At 42.9% G+C, this 23,368-nt stretch overlaps 1 long non-coding RNA gene across 1 annotated transcript in view; it reads right to left on the bottom strand.

The window, feature by feature from the left end:
• Positions 1-1,079: 1,079 nt before the first annotated feature.
• The window catches only part of LOC115570386 (uncharacterized), a 177,202-nt gene continuing 154,913 nt past the window's right edge, over positions 1,080-23,368 (bottom strand). The window contains exon 4 of the long non-coding RNA XR_003981761.1: positions 1,080-1,754. This is a non-coding gene — a long non-coding RNA (uncharacterized LOC115570386). The remainder of the gene's footprint in view (positions 1,755-23,368) is intronic.

The raw sequence follows: 23,368 nt of genomic DNA, 5'->3' as shown, positions 1-23,368 counted from the left end.
AAGTCTGATGGTACATTAAGCTGGAATGTGTGTTAACTAGCCTTTTAGTGCATGAATAATATCTATTTTTATGAAAAACGTCATCTTAACTATTGAATGAAAGTATGGCTTTTGTCTTTCAATCTCTGTCTTTGCATATAATATTTGAAAATATTAACTTATATGTTATATTTTTCTAACTTCAGACTGTAAATAAATGTATGTTTCAAGCCTCTCTTCCTCATTACATAATTTATTTGAATAATTTATATGAAGAAAACTCACCTCAGCCTAAAGACTAGAAAGAATCAGCTCAGCAGCTCATCTACTGCTCCTCTCCTCCGTGAATTCAAGTTGTCCCCAACTATGTGTAACCCGCAACACCGATGTAACAACGGCACTCATGTCACTGTTGCAGAAAAATAATATGCAAAACAGATATAAATTCCGGACCTCTGTCAGGTTTTTTCTCTGCCCAAGCTGTATTCTTCTCCGCTGACCCCTAACATGATTTCCTGGTGCTTAAACCGCGGAAAACACACACGGTCGGGGTGTACGGGAGATGTCAACATCGTGCCATATTTCGGTGGCATCTGGATGGATCATGTGCCTCTCTGCACACATATTTATTTATTTCTCCTCCTCCAGAGCAGTGTCAGGGAGGCAGATGTCCTGCTCACAGGAAAAAAAAAAAAATCATTTGCGGTGAAAAAAAAAAAAAATCGGGGAGAGGAGGTGGAGGGAAAAATATATGAATATGCAAATCTTGTCACAGTGTGGAACCTTGTAATGAGTGGGAAATGTTGTCGCCATCTTTCATTATGCAGAGGTCATTGCTTAATGCCAGGCAGCTGGGCCCAGCTTCTTCTCCTGCCTGCCTCCCCCCCCGTCCTCCACAAACCTCTCCTGTCATCTCACAGAAACTTGAACCAAACTGCGGCCGGGCACGAAGCAAAACAGAGGTCACGGACACACACAGAAAACACCTGCTTATTGCTGTTGCGGAAGGAAAACACAGAGTTTTTATTTTTGCGGGCTCACTTCAAAGATTAAAAGATTTTTAAGACACTTTCTGGATACATAAGAAATGCACTTGTTTGTCTTCGCTCACCACTGGTCGCAGAACACTCGTGTTTTCAGATTGTGTTGCGTGCGCTCTTCAGGAAAACTTTGCATACATAAAATGTCACCGTGCACGCTGCTTCTGAAAAAAATGCAAAGCGTGATTATGGAAAAAAAAAATCTCACTCACATCAGTCCACCAGGTAAAACTTGCATGGACGGCTGTGTGAGAGTTTGTTTGAGTTGAAAGTTCAAAAGTAGGCGCAGCAGGCACCGATCGCGCTTCCAGTTGCCGTCGCTCCTCGCCTTCCTTTTGATCAACCCCTTCGTGTTTTCGTGGATCCCTGAGACAGCTTGCTTGCTGTTCTGTCTCCCCTCGCCACAGCTTTTCCCTGAAATTTCTCCGCTGGCGTCTGCCCGACATTGAGCTATGGGGCTAATCATTAGGTAAACCCGTCTCCCTCTCTCTCACACACTCTTCAAATAATCCCGGGTTTGAATGCTAAAAATGTAATGAACTTCACGGTTCATTGTGTCTGACATTGCTTAATTAATGGGTGCATTTAAAGTACATAGGGCCCCGGTAATTGATTTATATGCATGATTTGCACATACAGCTGTTGGTTCCTGTAGGAGACTCATCACTCAAAAAGTGGCTGTGCTGATGATAGGCTGGCTAGGTAATATCAGGATGTTCTGCTGGCCAGTCGAGCCTGTGGGATAAAAAGACCAATTTATACGTTAGCATATTTTTCCTTTGGGATTATCAAGAACTACTTAAAATTTCCACTACGGCATTTTCATATCATATTTTCAACCAAACACTTGTAATAGCTTCAGCCCGGGAACATTTTTTGACACAGAACCCTTTTTTCGCCTCGTGGAGCATAATTGAATAAAATGACAAAATATAGTCGAGAGACTTTATTTAGATTAGGCTGTGCCTGATGATGAGGGTTAGTTTTGGTGGCACACGGAGCAATTAAACCTCCTCACGCCAGCACAGTGCTCCGGCCCGGCTGTCTCCCTCTATCAGCCCGTGTGCCTGGTCGCCTTCCACACAGACAGCTTGAGTTAATGCACCTGCCAGGTCCAAGCTGGACCCAGGCATCACTGACAGCGGTGCCAAGGTAGTCTATGGATCTGCGAGCGAAGGTGCGCATCATGCATTGGGGACTGTGTGGGTTTCACTCTGGTTTATGGGTGGCAGAGAACACACATTTGCTGCTTATCTGAATGAATGCTCTTTATTTGGTTTGGAGTGGAAACACGGTGTGCAGCTCCGTTGCTCGTGCATTGTGCAATATATGTATATTGATACAAATCCTCTCTTTGAAATTCATGCAGGGAAGTGTTGCACACAAATCTTGTAAATTAAATTTGTAACAATTTTACGTAGCCGGAAAGCATGGTACCTATAATTCACATCACAATCCTAAACGTTGTCCATGTTCACGGACGTTTGAGAGGGTAAATTTTCTTTTTCATTTTCCTTAGTTTTTGTTTTATTTGTTGCACAGTTAACTTCCTAAAAATGAATCCTACAAGTGAGACTTGCTGGCAGAAATTGACAGGAAGTTGCTGTTGTTCTCATATTTCCACGCTGCGAGCACTACAGCTTTAACTCCATTCAACAATCCCAAAACCCTGGCTAATGAAACCTGAACTATCTGCATGTCTTTATACAGTATGGGCCATCAGACATACAGTAAGTGAGGGAATTCTGCTTTTTGTTTTGTCATTTGGGTTTTTGACATGCCGTTGACCAGACCAGGCAGGAGATGATGAGGCTGGTTTATTGCCATACACTGTATGTACTGCAATGTGTTATTAATTTTCCTGGAACTTTTTCATTACATATTATTACATATCAAGTTGCAAATTATTTTCATTTCACATCAAAATGTTCAACAAGCTGATTTTATTTACGAAATAGGACTATGAAAAACATTTATCCGGATACATCACGTGCATGCAAGGTTTTATTTTAACTAGGATTGCAGAGAGTGGGGATAATAGAGATAATAACATTTCATCCACTGAGTCCATCAGAAGAACGATAGCTCTTGTCTGGTTTGTGTTGTCAAAAAAAGGCTTGGGAACCCCTGCTTTAAAACACCAATCCTCATGGTTATATTATGGACCTAATTATTGTTTAAAGCTCCGGTTCCCCTTTATGCTGAGCCACCACCTTTGCAGTGTTAGCATTTAGCCTTCATTGACCGTGGCCTTTATGCTTAGTCCAGGCATATACGGTGTGGTTCTAATTATTGTTTTCTGTGGAGATGTGGAGGTCGCCAGCCCCTGACCATTATTTGGTTTTCGGACGGGTCGAACCCTCTGCGGAGCTCAGATCAATCTCTCACCTACGGAACGTTCTAGCATATTTCTATCACCAGCATATTGATTTTTCCATGAGCAGGCCCCCTGTTGTATGTGTGAAGTGTTTTCATGCACGGCACACGGGGGCTGCAGCCTGCAGCGTGCACAAACACACACGCTTGCATGCAACTGTACACGGGCCGACACGAACAAACACACACACACACACGTGCAGGTGAACAGGCTCGCAGACTCACACACACACACGTACACATATGCATTTTCATTTATTCATTTCCGTAGACACCCATAGGCATTTCTGTGTGTAAAATGCACGCATCGGCATATTTAGCAGCTTTAGATCTCACACACACGCACACGCACGCATACACACACACACACACACACACACTGTGCACACACACATTCACTCCTTGTTAAAGCAGACACCAACTGAACCATGTCCTCTCTGGGGCCAAGTGTCTTGCTTTCTTTATTACACACACTAATCAATACAGACTGGCCTGTTGTTGAGGCCTGCCATCCTTCCATCGTTCCTCCACGGCCTCCTTCTCTCCCTCCTTCCATCATTCATCCATCCCATTCCTCTCTTCCTTCCATCCATCCGCCCTGCTGCCTCTTCTGTCCATGCATCCGTCACCCCTTAACCCATCACCTTACTCTCCAGCCATCACTTCATCCGTGTTATTGTTTTGGTCCTAGGCATCTGCTTTATTCAGAGAGAACTGAGAAAGTGGATAAAAGAGAGTGTGTGTGTGTGTGTGTGTGTGTGTGTGTGTGTGTGTTAGAGAGAGAGAAAGAGAGAGAGGCAGCATTATTGTCATCTATAACATGGCCGGACAGGGGAGGGTGATTTGGATTTAAATAATGTATTAGATTTTCAGAGCCACCATCCACAATGCCTCACAACACTATGAAACATAATAACTTAAAGGTGCGCACGTGTGTGTGAGTGTAAGTGTGTGTGCGTGAAGTGAAAGATTGAGAGAGAGCGAGAGAGAGAGAGAGAGAGAGAGAGCACACTATATGAAATTGCATGTCTTTTAGATGCAAATTGAGTCGCGTGTAAAATGGTTTGATGCAGACTGATCGGGTCAAATTGTATTCCCGCTGTTGTTTAGCAATAAAAGAAAGTCTTTTATCGTCCGAGTGTGTTTTTTTTTTCCGAACGCGCGCAAAGTCGAGCCACAGAGTGGAATTGGAGCTGAGGGCTTTGGCACCGCGGCTCTGAGACAAAAGAGGTGCCTGGGCAGAGCGCGAGGGTGGGTGGCTGGGGGGGTTAGGGAGGGATAAAAGATTGTGCTGGAATTTGTCAAAAGCCAATAATCATTCTGGTGCAGAAGAGGAGTACTATATCAGAGCGCCAAATCAATATCACATTACTTTGAGTATGGGAGTATATACAAGACTCATCAAATTGATTATTTTTGATGCTACAATGGCAGTTTCATTTGCCGGGGCCCTCGACAACAACTACTGTTCAATTACCGGGGCTGTGTGTGAATTGAAAAAAAAAAAAAAAAGAAGAAAAAAAAGAGAGAGGAGAAATACAACAAGACAAATGGATATTTATTTGACAAAAAAAAAAAAGCCCTGCTCGGAATAGAAATGAGGAATGGTATGTCACAGTCAAGCTCTGGTTAAAAGATGACTTGTTTCATCGGACATTGAAATTTCATGAATATATTTTCCGAGAGCCCTGGAAAAACAGAATTCATCATGAAGTTTGTACAGGCCATAATGTCACAGCGAAGATTAGTCAATTTCCTAATGTATTGTGCATGTAACTCTGGCATTGTTAAGCATATGCTCCCCCTGACTTGCTTTGCAGAGTGATGGTTGGGACTGAGACAGACTGAGGTGGCCTGTGTTGTTTCAGGAAAGTACAGTTTGGGGCTCTTTTAGAAGCATACAGAGCCACGATTACAACTATACCGCACACTGTAAAAAGTTAATAGCGATGCACTGACATATGCAGCGGTGCCCTTACTCAATTTTTGTAAAATTTATATTCCAGTCGTGATGTTTGTAAAGGTATATCTATATATGTTTTTTGAAGGTCCTGTATTGAAATAAGTTAAATTTACATATATTTTTTTTTTTTTTATCATAAAGCAGGTCTAGATACTTTATAAATACTGTGAAAGTATTAAATCAATCAATAAATGAAGCCAGGATTCAGAAACTGGGCCTCGGAATAAGCTGTGAGGACTTTCGGAACATTGTGATGTCACATTTATACACTCAACTGCCATAGCCACGCCCCCCCCAGCATGGCCGTTGTTGCAGAAACGGCGACATAGCAAGTGCAGCAATGCGGTGGCCGTTGCCTGCTCGGGCCTGTGCGAGCTGGCCAATAAGAGCCGACCGGGCTTTTCAGGAGGGGGGAACCTTTAAGAGACAGGCGCCCAAAATAAAAGTATGAACCTGAATATGAAAATAAGCATAATACGGGACCTGTATGTCATCTAAACTAAATAATGACATTTTTAAAAAATCAAAAGACTTTTTTTTATTTTCATTTCCGTAAGTAACATCAGTCCAACTGTTGCTAAAAACGGCCTTCACCAATGAACTCCTTCTCCTAATGGCTCCAAGTCTTCAATATGGGGCCATCAGGAGAGACAAGGCGCAGCGGCTCCTTGGATGATTAAAAAGTCATTTCCTTAACTGTCCTCCCAGGATTTGCGAGCTTTTTTTTTGTAAGAAAACATTAAATTGCTCCAATCAAGCATAAACGTCTCCTGCTTGTGGTGTAATTTGTACTGCTGTTCGCGTGGTGGGCGCTTATTTGTCATCCTTTTCCTTTGGCGCTTTTCCCAACTGCCTTGATCAACAATTAATGGTTGAAATTGCTTCCTTGTTACTTATGGCTGTGGAGACAGATGCGGCAATGCAAAAAAAAAAAAAAAAAAAGGAAGGAAAAAAAAGAAAAAGAAAGAAAGAAAAAAAGGAAAAGAAAAGGGAAAAAGAAAGATAGTGTAATTGAGCAGCAGAAATGTGTTAAGATTGGTTCGACTTCATTCATACAGAGCTCATTTCTACTTGTCCTTTTACTTTTTCGAATAGTTTTGGCGTGCGCTCCCACAGCATGATGCATTCCATTATTACAGAAAACACAGCATCACAGCAGCAGCGGCACACTCCTTCTTCTCTGTCCACTCTATTCTATTCCTCTCTACCTCTCTGCTCTTCTGTCTCACTCTCCCCCACTCTGTTCTTTTACACAATGACCTTTAGTGCTCTTTTCTTCATTGCGGGGACAGGCCGGGGCCTGGCATCTGATAGAATCAATATTCTATTATGATAGTGCGTGGAGCGTGTGGGGCTTTACAACTCCGCTGTAATAGTCTCTCTATTTCATCCCGTGGCAGCCATGGCCCGAGGGATCATCCAGGCTTCTCCAGACTCTATGCTCCCAGCATCGCCCCATTTCCATTAACGTGGCAGCCCTCTGCCTACCAGGGGACAATCTGTGTGACCGATGGATGGGGTTGAGAAAGAGTCCAGCCCGGGTGCAATGTGTGTCAATAGACTGTGTAATAGCCAGACCTGGGTGAAATGTTAGTTTAATGGCTTTCCAGTTTTTAAAGAAACAAGAGGGATACTTGTGCTATTTCTTTTATTTTATCTCGCTGCCTTTTCCACTATTAAATCTCCCTGGAGGTGAAATCAAACTAAATGAAATAATATTTGAAAACACAATATGACCGATAGGTGGGGGATATCCGGCCCCTTGTGAGGATGTTACCCCACTGGAAATGTTTCTATGAATTGTCAAGACAAAATGATCCGTTCTTGCTTTCAGTTAAGTGTCTCCCTTTCTGCACTGCAGCTTAAATACAAGGTACGAACACTGAATTTGTGATTTAATACGAGTGAAATTATCGACCCAGGCCGCGTGATCATTCTACTCGACAGGAAATATTGAAATAAGTTGTTCAGTCTAGAAATGATTTGCAATAAGTGGAAAATGCCGGAAAATTTTTGAGCAAATAACTCGGGATCAGACTCCCTAAAGCGCAGCAATGAGTTAATATTTGCATTCACACTGAAAAAACAAAGGCCCAGTTAGAAGAGGAAGCAATGCGCTCATTTATTTATCATGATTCATCAACGAAATGAAAATCTGTAGTTCAATAATGCTACACAACAAATAACACTGTAGTGCATTTTTTAAATCTGCATCCTGGTGCGTGCAAACAGCCGCATCAAGTTCAGCAGCTCGATCTAGGATGCCACAGTGATGATTCACTGATTTAAAACCACTAATTTAAGTGAAAAATAACTCAAGTCTAGTGGAGAATTACTATGCTGCTACTTGAAAGTGAACAGTTTGTGGCTTCTTTCTCCAACGTAGCTTGTTTTACAATAAATTTACAACATTTTAAGAATTCATGACTAATTGAGGCAAAAAAGACAATTTAAGACAATTCAAAGATAGAAAATAGTAAAGAACTTTTAAAACAAGATTATTAATTTCATTTTTTTTTTTTTCAACTCTTCCACTCTTGGCAAGCACAGGACTTTTTTTTGCAGCGCGGTGATATTTTTCCATGACCGACAGACAGTGAAGCAGGACCAAAAGGTGCACCGGCTTTGAACTTCAGTGCCACGCTGCCCCTACACCATCCTCCAGCATTTAAAACAGTTGTTGATTAGAAGAGTGTATTAGCATGGGGGGAGTGCTAAAGTGAAATGTTAAGCTATTAGAGATCATGGCACCAGGCAGACCCCCATAAAAGATTCATGCCATTACAGCTGCCTCTCTCGAATAATTAACTAATGTGAGTATTTTACTCAGCCAAAACGCAGTTACGCTTTGAAAATCCTTGCATTTAAATGTCATTTGGGCGTGGAGTTTTCATGTGAATTCTTAATCTCGGGCAATAAACATTATGAGGTTAACGGGGCACGGCGGAGGAGGGCGGGCGCGGCGCCGTCCTGAGAGGCTTCCATCAAACCTGCGGTAGGATCCATTTTCGCTCGGAAATGTCAGCATTCGTTGTAAAAAACGCCTTGGCAGGTCCTCTCTGCGCGGAAAGGTTTTGGAAATGCATAACATTTGTAAAGTCACAGAAGTCAAGAACAGGCCTTTTAAAGCTTACGGTCAGCGCAGAGGAGAGCACACCTACAGGTTTAATCCTCCTCCAGTCCCATTTGCTCCTGATGTATGTCCGCCTCTCCTTTCGGAAGACCCGTCCCTGACAGCGCCCATGTTCCTCATTCCCCCCTAAACTCCGCCCCTCCACCTCTCTGTTTGATTGAGCGTCGTGCGACTGGAGGTGCGTGATGAGGCCCCGCTCGTCTCATATTCATCATGATGTAACCGTGAGCAACCCGGATCTAAATTACCTTCGCCTGGCATCATTCCAGCACATGCTATAAATGAGGTAATCGTCCTTGACTATAAAATTTGCATTTTCAAGACTTAATTGCTATCATTACATTTTTTGCGTAATTCTATTAATTTAACAGAATGGGGGATCAGAGGCTTTTTTATGGTTATAATTTGCAGTAAAACAATGCATTCGCGGTGCAGAAAAAAGTGGAAAGCGGGTGAGCGGAGCATCAGGACCACTCTGGCCTCTCATCTTGAATTTCCATTATCCCTTTCTGTTAAAAAAAAAAAAAGGAAAAATAGCGAACAGCTACTTTAAAAAAAAAACGCCCACTAACATGCAGGCGGACACGAGGACGTGTGTTTGTGTGGGGCCGGCATGAAAGGCTCTCCCGGGCCGAAGACAGGAAATGCATCAATTACGTCCCATCATCACATTGTGCGGGCTAACTGAAGCTTATGTCTTAATAATGTCGGGCTATGGGGCTCTATTTTCGCCACGCTTTTTTTTTTTTTTTATTACAGCCTGACTCCTTTGTGTAAATATGTGCATGTTGTCAGCTGCGCTCAGTAGTGCCGTCCCCGAATAGTGTATGGTGGAGAGCACGGCGGATGACACGGAACAACGGAGCCATCAACTCCCATTTATGCTTCCTGCGGTGACCTTGCCACAGACGTCTACGAGGTTCAGAAGTGCGCCAAGCTAAGTGCCAGCAACATTCTGCAACCCGCTGCACTTCCTCGCACTCTGCTGACCTTAAAAGTGTGGCCTCAATTTGGAGGAAGGCTGAAAACACACACAAGGCATTCTGCTCCTCCTCTTCTTTTTGCACTTCTGCTGCTGTGGTCTACTTTTACAACACTGAAATCGTTCACGATTCTGATTTCGCTAAAATCGATGTGGATTTTGGTCAAAATTGAGCCGTTTATGCTCTGCTACCCAGTGCCTGAAATCCTGTTATAATGCTACACAAAATGCAAGCATGTGGCACAACTTTGGGGATCAATAAATAGTGGGCTGACAAAGTGAATACATTTAATGTTTGCAACTTCTTAAAATGCAGCAGCATAGCTCAATGAATAGAAAATAAAGATAAATCCCCTGAAGGCATTACATGTCTCCACGTAGCCTCAATGTGCAACTGCTTTACAACAATACAGTAAAAAAAAAAAAAAAAAAAAAAAGCAGCAGGCTCAGAGGCTGAATGGGTCTTTTTTCAGGGCTATACCTCGATGTGTGTCCCAAAAGTGCATTTCAGTCCAGGTGCACGTTATCATACTCCTGCTCTACAGCAAAAGAAATGTCACCCCAAATAAGTAAGTATTTGCTCCAATGCAGAAGGGATTTAAAGTAAATGCAAGTTCAATTAGATTATTGTCTGAATTAAGTGCAAAGGTCAGTCAGCATGTTGCCCCTGTATAACAAAATAATATATATTTGTGAGAATGGACAACAGTTTCCTGAAGCAACGCGGAACATTAGGAGGAGGATACAGGTCTCCCTCTCCCTTCCTCCCTTCCTCCCTTTACCCTATGTATGCGCTCATGCTGACTTCTGCTGACACCGACCAGGTGGCATCGTCACAATAGCTTTCCACCGAGCCTTCAAACAGGAAGCAGGTAAGGCCTGACACTCGGCCCTCGATGCTTAACGTAGCGGCGGAGGAAACACCGAGCTCTGTTTTGACCGTGTCAAGCGACATCAGCTCAAGCTCCGCTGTGAGTCGTAGGAGACCGCTTTCGTCTTCGGGTCTCCGTTTCAGCATCTCGGGTGTGAGTGTGCGATGCGTCTCCATCGCAGACGTGGTTGGGAGAAGCTGTCAGGTGCGTGTGCACGGGAAGTCGTCGGAGCACTACTGACAGCGGCACTTTAGTGAGTGTGTGCATGAAAGAGAGGAGGGTTGACTCACCTCCGGACACTGCTTCACGGTTGGGTTACAGTTAAAGAGTCAGACTACAAACCTAAAAAATGATATATAGTATATATACATGTTGAGTTACAGCAATTCAGTAAATAAAGCTTGTCTTCTACAGGACGAAGACAAACATGTAACATTTACAGACAATAAAGTGAGTTAAAGCAGTCCCCATGTGAAACAATTGTAAGGGTTTGTAAAAACAACTCAACCCAATCTCCAAAATAAATGTTTTGTGCAAACCATTGATAAGTTGAAACTCTACATTTTATATGTTGAAACCTTACGTTTGACATGTAGAAACTCTACATTAAGTATTTTGAAAATGTTGAAACTTTACATTTCTTCATGTTACAATTTAACATTTTATGTAGTGACAGCGCTGTGGTATTGGTCTAGCTAGGTTTGAGCATGGAAGCCACGTGGCGGACGTCTCGTCAAAATATCCTGTTTTTGTTTGCCATTTTAGACATATTTTAGACATATTTTAGACATATTTTAGACAGTCCTATTGTCCTGTCTAAAATATCCAGTCATATAGCACCTACTTACTTACTTTCTTACTGAAATGCTGACATGAACATCTTAGCAGCCGCCTTAACCAGCTACATGTTAAACAAAGTCAGCTCATATGTGTGTCCTCTGAACTTGACATATTGTGTCTTGTAATGTTGATATGATATGTATGAAACATACTAATTTACATACGCCATATCTGTTGTTTAAAGATATTTCATTCTTGCAAATGAGCTGAAGAACCTCTACACCTATCTTAAAGGGATGGAACAGCTCAGTGCCACAGCCTTGCATTCTGTCCTCATGAACTACGAGGGTATCACATAGGATAATCAGTGACTACATGAAGCATTAGTGACTCCCACGCTGTTTGAGTTTGGATTCGAATTCTAAATCACATGTTGAGAGGTACAACTGTTCATAACCCCCGTCTTAATCTCAGTCTATCAGCGCACTAAGCTCCTCTGTATGAGAATGCTCTATCTCCAGCGATATGGTTGAATTCGCTGAGAGACATTTGTCAGCAACGGCTCAACACTCTTCTGCATCGACCTTCAATTCAAGCTGTTAGCTCAAGATTAAGCTCTAAACAACAGAAAGGGAGAAATCTTGAGTTGATACAAGTGGCACAGCAGAATGTTTTGATAGTCACTGTTCAAATATTGAATATCAGCCAAAAAAAAGAAAAAAAGAAAAAAGGAAGCGGCTCGTTGCACTGTGTTTGTCCGGGGCCCCCCTGTATGAAGTGTAGAGAAAGAACGAGCTTAAACTTTTTAAAAGCTTTAAAAGAAATCTGTTTGAGGATTATTAATGCCGCAGCTCATTCGACTTGGTGAAAAGCCCCGCTCTTTGCATACTCAAACAGAGGGGCATTTTGTTGATGAAGCACCGTACTTGACATTCATCTGTTGTGCAAATTAACATTTAATAGCCATACACATTTGAATATGTTCCTTCTTGACACAGTGAGAAACCCGCGACGTCGACAACACGCGCTGGCTGAGGAGGACGAGAGATGGGTTTTGGCCGCGAGCGCTTTTTGCCCACCGCAAGCAGCATTAATTGTTTAGCGGAAACTAACTGCGGTGCCCATTTTTCAACGTTGTTTCTTGTTTTGTTTTCCCCCCTGTAAACAACCCTCGCCTCGCAATTTGTTCATCATAACTCGACACTGGACGGCGGAAAAGAGAAACATTTTCCGTGCCCCGGAGTAACAGCGTCGAAAAAGAAAAAAAGGCGAAATAAAGAGGACCAGTGGGAGGATGATGAAGTCGGAAGATGGTTGTGCATTTGTCACATTCATGAATTAAAGCGATGCTCGTTGCACGGCTGCCAACGTGCGTCTTCATTGTGTACGAGGGTGCACTTGCTCCAGCCAAGTCACTGGAACCGTCTTTGAATACTGAGGGACACACACACACACACACACACGCTGTCAAAAGCTTCGACGTGTGCACACACATGCGCATCCACCTTTTCTGTGGAAGATGTTACACCGCAACTGGCAGCCCACGCTATTTGGCTGAGCCCCCCCTGCGCTTCAGCTCGGCAACATGACGCCATCTGTCTACTGGGTGCTGTTTGTTTGGTGCTGCTTGACTTCAGCTTGAGAGGAATCCACTCCGCCACTCCTCAGGTGGTATGTACGCAACGTTTTGGAGGAGTTGTCGTGAAGCGTGCAGGAGGTGGCAATGAGCCAAGGTGATGTCATCAACAGAAGTGGAGAGGCCCTGAGTGGTGTAACGGTGTGTTTCTCCGGAGTTGATCGCTCTCTGCAGCTCAGGTGCGACAGATGCGACAGCCGAGACGGAACAGTATTTAGCGCCCAGAGGTCAGGTAGAGTTAGACTCAGCAGAACCATCTCCTCCTGGTCAGGATCAGGTGCTCTCCTTGAGGATGAGCGCTGTGGGAACACTGATCCCAGCTCTGACCGTGTATTAAATGGTGTCTTTGTGTGTATGTGTGTGTGTGTGTGTGTGTGTGTACGGGCACCAGAGAAGGGGCATCTCCTCCTGATTGAGACTGATGCGTGCCGATTGGTTGCCAGGCCGTGCTCAGCGGCGGATCGGGCGGTGTCAGGTGAAATTAGCAGCCGTCAATGAAAGACCCTCAGACCTGGGGGATTCATTAGGGACAACCTCCCCCCGCATCTCGACGCACTGACAGCCCTTCACACTCACACCCCGGACACACATGCACACACACACAGCGGACACCCGCCATTCCCGCCTTGTCCCACAGCTCCAAATAATGACTCCCAGCTACGAGTCTCACCAAGTCCAAAAAGGGTGTACGCTCCTGTGTGTGTGTATTTGTGTGTGTGTGTGTGTGTGTGTGTGTGTGTGTGTGTGTGTGTTTGTGTCGTGGCGCTCTCTTTCTTTTCCTGTTTGGTGCTCCAGGGCCATTTTAGCATCCACCATGCAGACCACAGACCGGCATTCACAAGTATCTTCTCCTTCAATCCAACAAGCTGTCTGTCTCTTCAAGGAAACTGCATCACAGCAGAATCAGTCGTGATGGTGGCTGCAGCATATGCTAACATGCTTTACGCAGTTTGCGTTTGTCGATGTCCGTCTTTACAATTTTCCACCACTACGTGCAATTTAGGTGACCTGACCCCTGCGAAAGACATTATTTTGTTACAATTTTGGAAACATTTTTGTTCACTTTATTGCAAAGAATTATCGAGAAAGACATCCAAGAGACTGTCGCTGCATTAAATATGAATCTAGCGCCGGGAGACGTTGGCTTAGCTTAACATAAAAATTGGAGAATGGGGCACCTCAGCACCTCCAAAGCATAGGCTGACTGATTATTATGTGATATAATGTTTGATTATTACATATTTACTCTTTGGGAAGGGCCAGGCCAAGTGTTTCAGGCTGATTCCATTCTTTATGCTAAATTAACTGTCTCCTGGTGTAACTTCATATTTATCAGATTCTCAACAAACAAATGAGAATGGTATCAGTGTTCTCATGTAACTCAATGCAAGAAAAGTGAATAGGTATGTCTCTTTAGATGTGAATTGCAGATTCACCCCCAAGATCAATACTACATCCAGTACTTTTTCCTCGCACCCGTGGTGCTTTTCATCCTTCCAGTTCGTTTGGGTGAGTTGCTGAGTTTTAGAGATATGGGCCATAGTGATGTCTGCTCTCTCTAGACTATCTTTCTACCATATCGACACAGACTAACTGTATCAACTAGCAGGAGAAAGCAAGCATCTACTAGCTTGTGTAACCCTAACCAGTTCTACAGGGGAAGAATACATGTGTCTTTTGGAGACAACAAAGCCCCTGTACTGTCACATTATTTGCATTAGAAGGGGAGCCTGCTGTCTCCAGTTGGACACAGCGCTCATGCTACCTTTGAGTTTGGCATTCTCCCAGATTTGCTCTGGCAGGTGAGAAACTGCCTTCAACTAGCCAGGACGACTCCGTCACCTCCCTTCCTTCCTTTGCATCCTTGTTGCATGCAGTACGTGCATGAAAGCTTCTTATTCATTTTCATTTCCTATCTTGCTCCTCTCTCCCTTGTTTTCTTTTATAGTCATTTGAATGCCTCCCAAACACCAAGCAGAGGACATAACCCCACGCAACTTCAGTTGTGTTTACTGCCAAACCTTTTCCGAGGAACACACCATGATCATAACTCTTACTGGAACAGCGTCAGAGTCATACAGTATAATTAAATGTGCCTAAACGTGCTGTGTCGGATCACTTAGCACCTCTAGTTCATCGTGATTATTCTAATAGGATAAAAGCAAGTGTGTGTTAAAAGCACACGGACAAAAGTGCATCAGTAGAATCATTTGTTACGTGGTGCTGCGCCAGCGTTGCAGACATGCGTGCCTGATCAAAGCCGATGACTTTGAACTCAGGTCCATTTGCCCTCATGAGAACTCTCTTAATCCAGTGCTTCCCAGTTTAGGAGCATGTAGCTGCAGCAACACAGAAGCTCCGCTCATTAGAATTAGAGACATTAGTTACGACCAAAGGAACTCTATTTCACGCACATCTCCCCGACGGACTAAATGAAGCTTTGCAAATCCTCCACAGCTTTTAATAGCTGCCACTAATATTACAGGTCACAAATGATTGCACCCTCAGACTCAGATTTGGCTGATCAAACACAGGCTGAGATTATCAGTGTTATTTACGCTTGTGTATCACTCTGGCATAAACACGCACTTATGGAAATGCGATCCCTCTACGGTAATGCACTTTATAATGATTTATGCTAGAACGATTCATGGAAAATGTGGCAGCACGAGCCACATCAAACCACAATCCAATGTCGTTCCCTCAGCCGGCATTTTTCTTCTCTTGTGTTCGCGATGCTGACTGAGAAATCTCCCTTGTTCAAATGTACATTCACGCACGTCGCCGAAGTCACAAAGCCTTGGTTTTGTGTTTACGTGGAACATAAGAGTGGCCTGCACTATAGCACGGAGCTCCCCACCTTCACAAATCAATTATAAAGTCTGGAGTAAATAATACGATGCATGTCTAATTACCCAACAATCCAGAAGCTTTTCGGGGGGCCTTGCCAAGGAGAAATGGAACTAACACATGTATTACCACTCAAACAAACACATACACACCAACACGCATAATTGCATCCACACACACACACACACAGCTAGAAAACACACAACTCAAATCAGCATGTAGTCACAGGTACTCAATGTATCGACCAATTGAAATAAGGGATTACTATGTCGACTGCATGTATGCCTGTGCGTGTAAATGTGTGTGCGTGCGTTCGTGTATGTGTGTGTGTGTGTGTGTGTGTGGGCACTGCTGCCACGCACACAGGCAGGCAGGCAGGCAAGCAGGCAGGCCTCACATTGCCCACAGCTACTCGGTAAGGATTCCCGATAAGGAGAATTAGTCAAAACTTGGGAGCTGCCAGTCAGCGCCAATTAAACTTTAATCTTGGGCTGAAACAGGCACAAATAAATTAAACCCTTGTGAGCGGCAATGTGCGCTCTCCTGATAATAGGGGATTGAAGTCGTCTTGGAGCGAGGCTGCATGTTCCCCAGCTCAGCCATGGCAGGCAGCGGTGCAGGGGGAACAGGGGTAAGGCTGGCGACGGAGTGAACTGAGAGGAACTCTGGAAGTTGACAGAAACCCCGCTGGTACACATATAGAAACAAAAAAAACAAACACAAAAATTACCTGAATCGTTGACGCCGGACAGCAGAATAAAAGAAATTACAGAGCGTCGTTCTTGTTTTCTTGCAAGCTAACAAAAAAACGCCAGTCGTCTCGTCTAAATCACAATACAAAAGTGTTTGAAAGGTGAGTAAAATGCATCCTTTTTTCATACTGTGCACGGAAAATAAGCTTTGTCGTCCACACACATGCACTCATTTCCCCATACTGCTATATATGCACTCGCATTGTTAATGGATCTATGCAAATATCAATAGAGATCCTTCCACTCTTCCATGGTCCATGCCTAAACACATTATCTTTATTAGAAATGCCACCCAGGCATGCAATTGACCTCCGTAGGTCCAACACTTTTCTCATAGCAAACTCTGCATAAACCTGGCATATTTATTGTAAATGTCTTTGGACAATCTCGGGGTGGAATCATATTGGACCTTGCAGTGTGTGTTGGAATTTGATAACCAAACCATGCATGACGCTCCCAGTACCAAGTGGAAATGATATTTTCAATCACGCCCAGGCCTGGAAAACAGAGTACAAGTATCAACCAATATAATATTAATAATAAAGAAAGATCTAGCCTTCGTATCAGCCAGAGGAAATACTTTTAATGTTGCAATATTCAAAAGTATGGTTGTCTCCATGCACACTGTGTAGAGGGGGATATTTCATTAATATTTTTTAATGAATTAGCACCCTTATCTCTATTTCCTGTGCCCGACCTGTGCTAGCCTGGTGTTTAATTTCAAAGTAATTTTCTTGCTATATGAGCGTGCCGTTTATGTATTAATGTCATGGGCCTCGTCAGCCGACGCCGTGATTTATTCCCTAGTAGCGGTCACATACATCCTAATATCTTAAAAACTAAGCCCCAGAGAAAGGCTGTAATGAGAAAACAATAACATTAACAATATTAGCAACAATAATGAAAATAATTGCCGCTGAAGCAACAATGGTAATCACACATAGAGAAATACCTCTGTGTTTGACCGAATCGTACACAATTATCATGCATGTGTATATAATATAATTAATTCTATGTCTGAGCCTCTTAGCCCGAGGCAATCAGCATAGAATCAGTTTTGTATGTATAATAGATCAGAGCGCAGTTCATGAATAAAACAAACGTGGGGAGTATGCGGCAGTGACTGCGAATGTTTGTCTTTGGACAGCAGAATCAAAGTGAACATGTAATATTGTGATAATCCATACTTGATGAATTCAAGGGGCTGACTTGCCTTAGCTAAGTTCAGCTAATTTCCAGACATGGCTTGCCTCCGTAATTGAGTTTCCAATAACATTATGATTATTCCAGCCCACATGATAATTGAATTCAAGGTATTTTTTTTTTTTTTTCTTAACACTGCAATATTGTAGATGTGTGATTATTATGCATTTGCATGTAGATTTCGGTGCCTTCCTGAAACTCATCACTTTTCTCCTAACTGGATTTCCTATATTGTAGCATACATTTGGCTCATAACAAATGACGGGATCCCCTCTCGTTATGAGCGCGGAGTCAATTATTCCGAAAAGTTCATTTTTATATCAATTTTAACCCCACGTAATGATATTGCCAAGAAGATTCCCCCTAAAAAAAAAATGCCTCCAAAAATCTACCCAGCGCCGACCTGTTTCTCATTCTCATTATACGTGAAAAGTGAATATTTTTACTGTTGAACTCATCAAATTCACATCACTGCCAACACTCCTCCCGCGCTTCCAGTTTGATCCTGCTTAAGAAATGCTATCAAACTTAGACACCCTGGCCCCAATGCTCATCTGTTGCATAATGTAGGCTGTATAGGCAGGAGTGGCGCGGGTGTGAATGTAATTTTCATTAGGCGGATCGAGCCCCCACAGGTTCAGCCCGTGCATGCGGGGGTACAGTGGGGGCACAAAGCAGAGCAGTGCGCCGGCTGCTGAATATGGGAGTACTGCGGCGCTCTTTTCAGAAGCACAATGTGCCAAATCCCCCTTTCCTCACAGCTCTAGGTGAACTCGTTGGCATCTTCTGTGCCCCCCTCTATAAAAATGAATTTTTGACAATGCAACAATGAGAAGTTGGTGCATTCATACATAGCAACATAAGCTAAGCACCCCCTAAAGTGGGAAATTATTTACCATGTAGCCCCGCGTCTGAGCGTGCCTCAGAGTTGCCCTGGAAAGCGAAAAAAATAGAGCTCGCGAGCGTGATGCTGAACATCTGCGAAGAAGTGGGTGGCGTTCTCGGCTTTTAGCGCATAGCATCAGCCGCTCGGTCTAGCTGTTGTGCTAGCTGTCACATTGGGGGATGACTGGGCGACTAGTCGACGCTCTGAGCTACTGGGCACACACGGATGGCTGTGAATGGAGGCTCTATCCATTCTCATCATTTGGAGTAGCCACAGGGCCCGTACAGTGAGGATGGCACCAGCCAAGACATTATGCCAGAGTTTAGCTGTTGTTTTGCATAAATGTTGAATCATGCCAGCGTCCTTTTAGAATGTAACAACAGCCTGCATTGATATTGATTTAATGCTCACTAATATTTAAACTGCCCTGAGGGATCGATGCTGTTGAAACATGATTTAATATGGCCTACTACTACGGATGTAAATACAGCCACACAATACAGAAAAATCGATGATCTGGTGTTTTAATCGAACTTCTTTAGAATGTTGGTCAAACACATCAGATCATATGGGGTTTTTATTTCACATGACTTTTACGAAAGTGCCATTATTAATTGATCCAATCAAGGAGATATTATTATTGAAGGATTATGAGAACAACGTCAAATGATGTGTACGTTTCTTTCATTTTTCACATCTGTTTTCTAAAAGTGATGTGTATCACTCTGGGAAAGCGAGCTGACTCCCCGGTGACGAGGAGGGGGCAAGAGGAGAGCCAGAAATAAGTCGGCAAGAAAGGTTGCAACAACTTTTAACAAAACATGACATGCGAATGAGGGGCTGAGTCCTCATTTACATATGCTGACATTTTGCAGAGAATATTTCAACGTTAGGCTGAGCTGTAATGAACTCCTGCCAGGGAGCAGTCAAGGAATAATGTTTCCATAAAGGTAACCTGTCCACATCTCCTCCAGGAGAAAGATGTGGAGGAGGAAAAGAGACATTTTTTTTCTCCCTCTCTCTCTCCCTCTCTCTCTCTCTCTCTTCCACCGTGTTGGGTGTTTTGTAACAAAGGGGTATTTTTCTTTCGGCGCGCTTCATCCATCTTGGCCCATACTGATTTAGTGTATTTTTCCAGCCTTTTTACAGGCTAATTGCACACAGCGACGGTGAATTTGTTAGTGGTGACACCTTGCCTACCCATTGGGAATGCATCTCATTACCGGACGCAATGTCCAGGAACATCAGATATTATTAGCTGTCATTAATCTGCCATATATAGTGAAGGCAGGGGGGGAGATTGGGGGGGAGAAGGGCAACAAAGGACACAAAGAGACAAATATGGCAAGGGGCTGGGTGGTAAGGTCAAAGTTGAGAAAGGTTAGCGAGAACCCAGGTGGACGAGGCAAGGGGGGGGGCTATGACAGATGATATTTAGATAGAGTCTTTAACTGGGAAAAGGCCTGAAGATTAAAGAGACACCTCACACAAAGCAAGTTATTCCCACCATCACACGCAGTTGTGGTCTGGAAGCAGTAAATTAAGTGATGATGACAGCTCAGGTACGATAATATTAATTTTGTCGTGCAGGCAACACCTCAAATGTCTCAAATTTGCAATCACTGTGCGAAAACAGAAATAAAAGTCTGACAAAAAGGGACAATAATATCAGTTTATATCTTGTTTATGCTACGTCAGAAAAAGAAAAATAGTGAAATGGTTGATGGAGAAATGTGGCCAACAGACTCCCTGCTGAGACAGCCGGAGGTGAACCTCAGCTGAGCCGCGAATCTGCATTGAAACCTAAATGAACTAATAAAAGGTAATCAATACAGTATTCTCACACATGTCACACATATGTTCCGTTTATTTGCTGTTTCTTAGTCATTATAACATAACGTTTCCCTCTCACCTCTGTCATACTGACTGTCTACATTCCAAATGGTGTAAAAATGTGTCATAATTGTTTACATTGTCTTGTTTTTATTTATTTTTTTTATTTGTTTTAATCTTTTTCGTTGTTACAGTGTCGTCAGGTAGTTTTGTGCTGCATCACTTCATTTAAAATTGTGCCATATTTAAAATAATCTTACAGAGAATTATAAGGGAAACCGATCACTTTGTAAATGTGCTTTAAATATTTACAAAAATAATAATTTTATCTCCTGAAAGGCCCAGACGATGAGACATTTGTATCAGCAAATTTCAAAATTGACTGTTTATATGGTATTTTTTACCTTTGTTTATTTTATATATATGATGGCATATATTTAAATATTTAAATCGACAATATTTAAATTAATATATGTTGTATCTATGTAAACACAATGTTTTTTCATTATCTTTCCCTCATTTAAGCAGCTCTGGACGTGCTCTCTTTGATGAAAGTCCCCCAGTAAGCACAGTGAATACTGTTTTTGTAAACAGATCAACTACTGGGTCTGTTTTTGTCATCTTTCAAACTGCGTTTTGTTCTCAAATCCCATTTGACTGAAATGAATATGACAACCTTAAACTAGATTTTCAGAAGAAATTCATTCTCTTTCAACGCGGACTGATTGTTGCCCAAAAGAGTGCGCTTTTTTTTTTTCTCCACACATATGTTTAATTTGATACAGCATCTTTGGCTGTTTTTCCTGCACAGCCCCGCCTGAAGACTGCTACATGCATACTAGATAGGATTACACCTTCTAAGCAGATTTCGTTGTGGAAGGGTTAACACACAGATCCCCCTGCTTTGCTGAACAAACAGGACACCATCTGAAGACACAGGAACTAACTGGGCTCTCATTAACAGAATTTTTTCTTCTCTGGAGTTGTGTGTGTGTTGGGGGGGGGGGGGGTTCTGTCCTGCTTTTTAGTAGAAGAAGCACGTTGCGGCCTCCTGCCGCGTTGCCTGGCTCTTTGAGCGAGATGGAGTATATGGCCTAATGACTAAAAGTTCCTCTATAAAAAGTATACAGCGCAGCTCCCTGCAAATTGAGTTTCCTCTTTGTGCCAATTGAGGGTGGTTTATATAGGCTGCGGGGAGTTCCTTTGAACTCCCATTCCAAAAAAACTCCAGATTCCTGGGTCAATCCCCCCCTCGCTGCTCTCCTTCTTCTCTCCCACCAATGATTGAGATAGAGGAAGAGGAGGCTGCTGTCTCAGACGCCCAAATTCATGCCACATTGCACATAACAGTCTTTTTCCAGACAGGACGAGGGAGAGAAAAGAAAACACATTGAAAAATGAGGTGAAGGTTGCATGAAGCAGGTGTTTCTCCTCTCCTTTATTGGTAATAAATGAGTTTGTAAATTGGACTTTATTGGATTAAAGGTTCTAATGGTGTTTACATAAGGCCAAGGCAGCAAAACGTCTTCAGACTCTGTTGCACTTTCTTTTTTTTAAAGTGGGATCATTATAGAGGGCCATTCAGAATATGCTTTAGTTTCTTAACTGGAGAATTTGATAAGACCCTAAAGGTTACCAGCTTACTCAGATGTAATGGTGGAGATGTCAGTAATATGACAGGGAATGCAGAAAAATCTTGGCAAAGGTAAAAAAAAAATAAAAAGGTTGTATGTTTCCTTTATTAAAAGGTATGAAAGTCTATGACTCTAAAAGATAAAACATTTGAACCTCTTATACTAATTTTTCCAGGTAAGTAGTAACACATTTTTGGACAATAGATGACATCACAGGAATGTCAAGTGACGTTTTAAGGTTAATTTCTTCACTAATAAAACGATTCCCCTGTAAATATCTCCCCTTCTTCAACTTCTCCCTCATGAATTCTCTTGTTCCTAAAGAAAAAAAAAAAAAAAAACAACAACTACAAATTAAGAAGGACTGCTTGCAAATAAGAATTTGCCAAGAGGTACTTGCTGTCTGTCTTTTGTCCTCAGCTATCTTTATTGCCAAAAGCGAATGTTGGCGCCATCCCATGTGGAAGCAAAGGGGGCCTGGATGCCCAGGACTCAGCCAAGTGGCAGCGATTGTTTTCCATGTCGGGGGCATGAAAGCTGGGCTCGTTCTACACTAATCAAAACCCCCAAAAAGGTCTCAGTGTAAATCCCAAGACTTCTTCTTCTTCTTCCTCGTCTTCTTCCTCCTCTTTTCCCCACCCCGCCATCTTCACAATTATGCACACACATTGCCATAAATCTAATGCGCTTTCATGATCTGTGGGAGCGGAGTACATAAAACGTGTTTGCCGGATTTGCATACAAACATACTTATTCTAAATCCCCCTCAGAAGTTGTAAATGATTGTCTTTTCCTGAAATACATCTCAGCAAATTGTATTTGGGCATGTTTATGAATCCTATTATGGCATGGGTTTTATCATATTTTGTGGACAGTGATGGCTTCTCAGCATAGCTGTTAAGAAGAGGGAGAGAGGGGCCTTGGGCGATAGACTTTGTCATTTGTTTCAGATGGGCGCTGGATTCCCCTTCATTGCTCCATGACAGGTTCACGGTACCAAGATGGATCTCTGCTAAGTCCTTGCAAGAGAAGTAATTCAGTAAGTACTGTCTGCTGGAGTGAAAGAGGCTGCGTTCAGCGTTCATTTTGCTCTTTGATGCAACACTTTTGGACGAATTATTTTGGATCGTAACGCGATGCGGTAACAGCAGCAGAATCCCTCTTTGATTGTGCGCCTTTTCTCCATTTTTTTTTTTCTTTACACCCTGTAAACATAGTGACATAATGGAGCGAGTGTTGCATAATGAGACCACAATAGAGCTGTATTTATCAAGAGCTGAAGAGCTACTGGGCAGGGAAGAGGAGGTTAGCAGTGCCTGAGAGGCCGGGGACTGCCAAAGAGATTATAATATCATACGCAGGGGCTCCCTGTAGCAACCACACAGCCGCAGCAAGGCACTGATGGCATATACACTATCTGGAAGTAAAAGACCAGGCCAGGTGGTGATA

This window comes from Sparus aurata, chromosome 19 (genome assembly GCF_900880675.1).
Source record: "Sparus aurata chromosome 19, fSpaAur1.1, whole genome shotgun sequence".
NCBI lineage: Eukaryota > Metazoa > Chordata > Actinopteri > Spariformes > Sparidae > Sparus > Sparus aurata.
The sequence above is the reverse complement of the archived record's forward strand: the minus strand, read 5'-3'. Positions and strand labels throughout refer to the sequence as shown.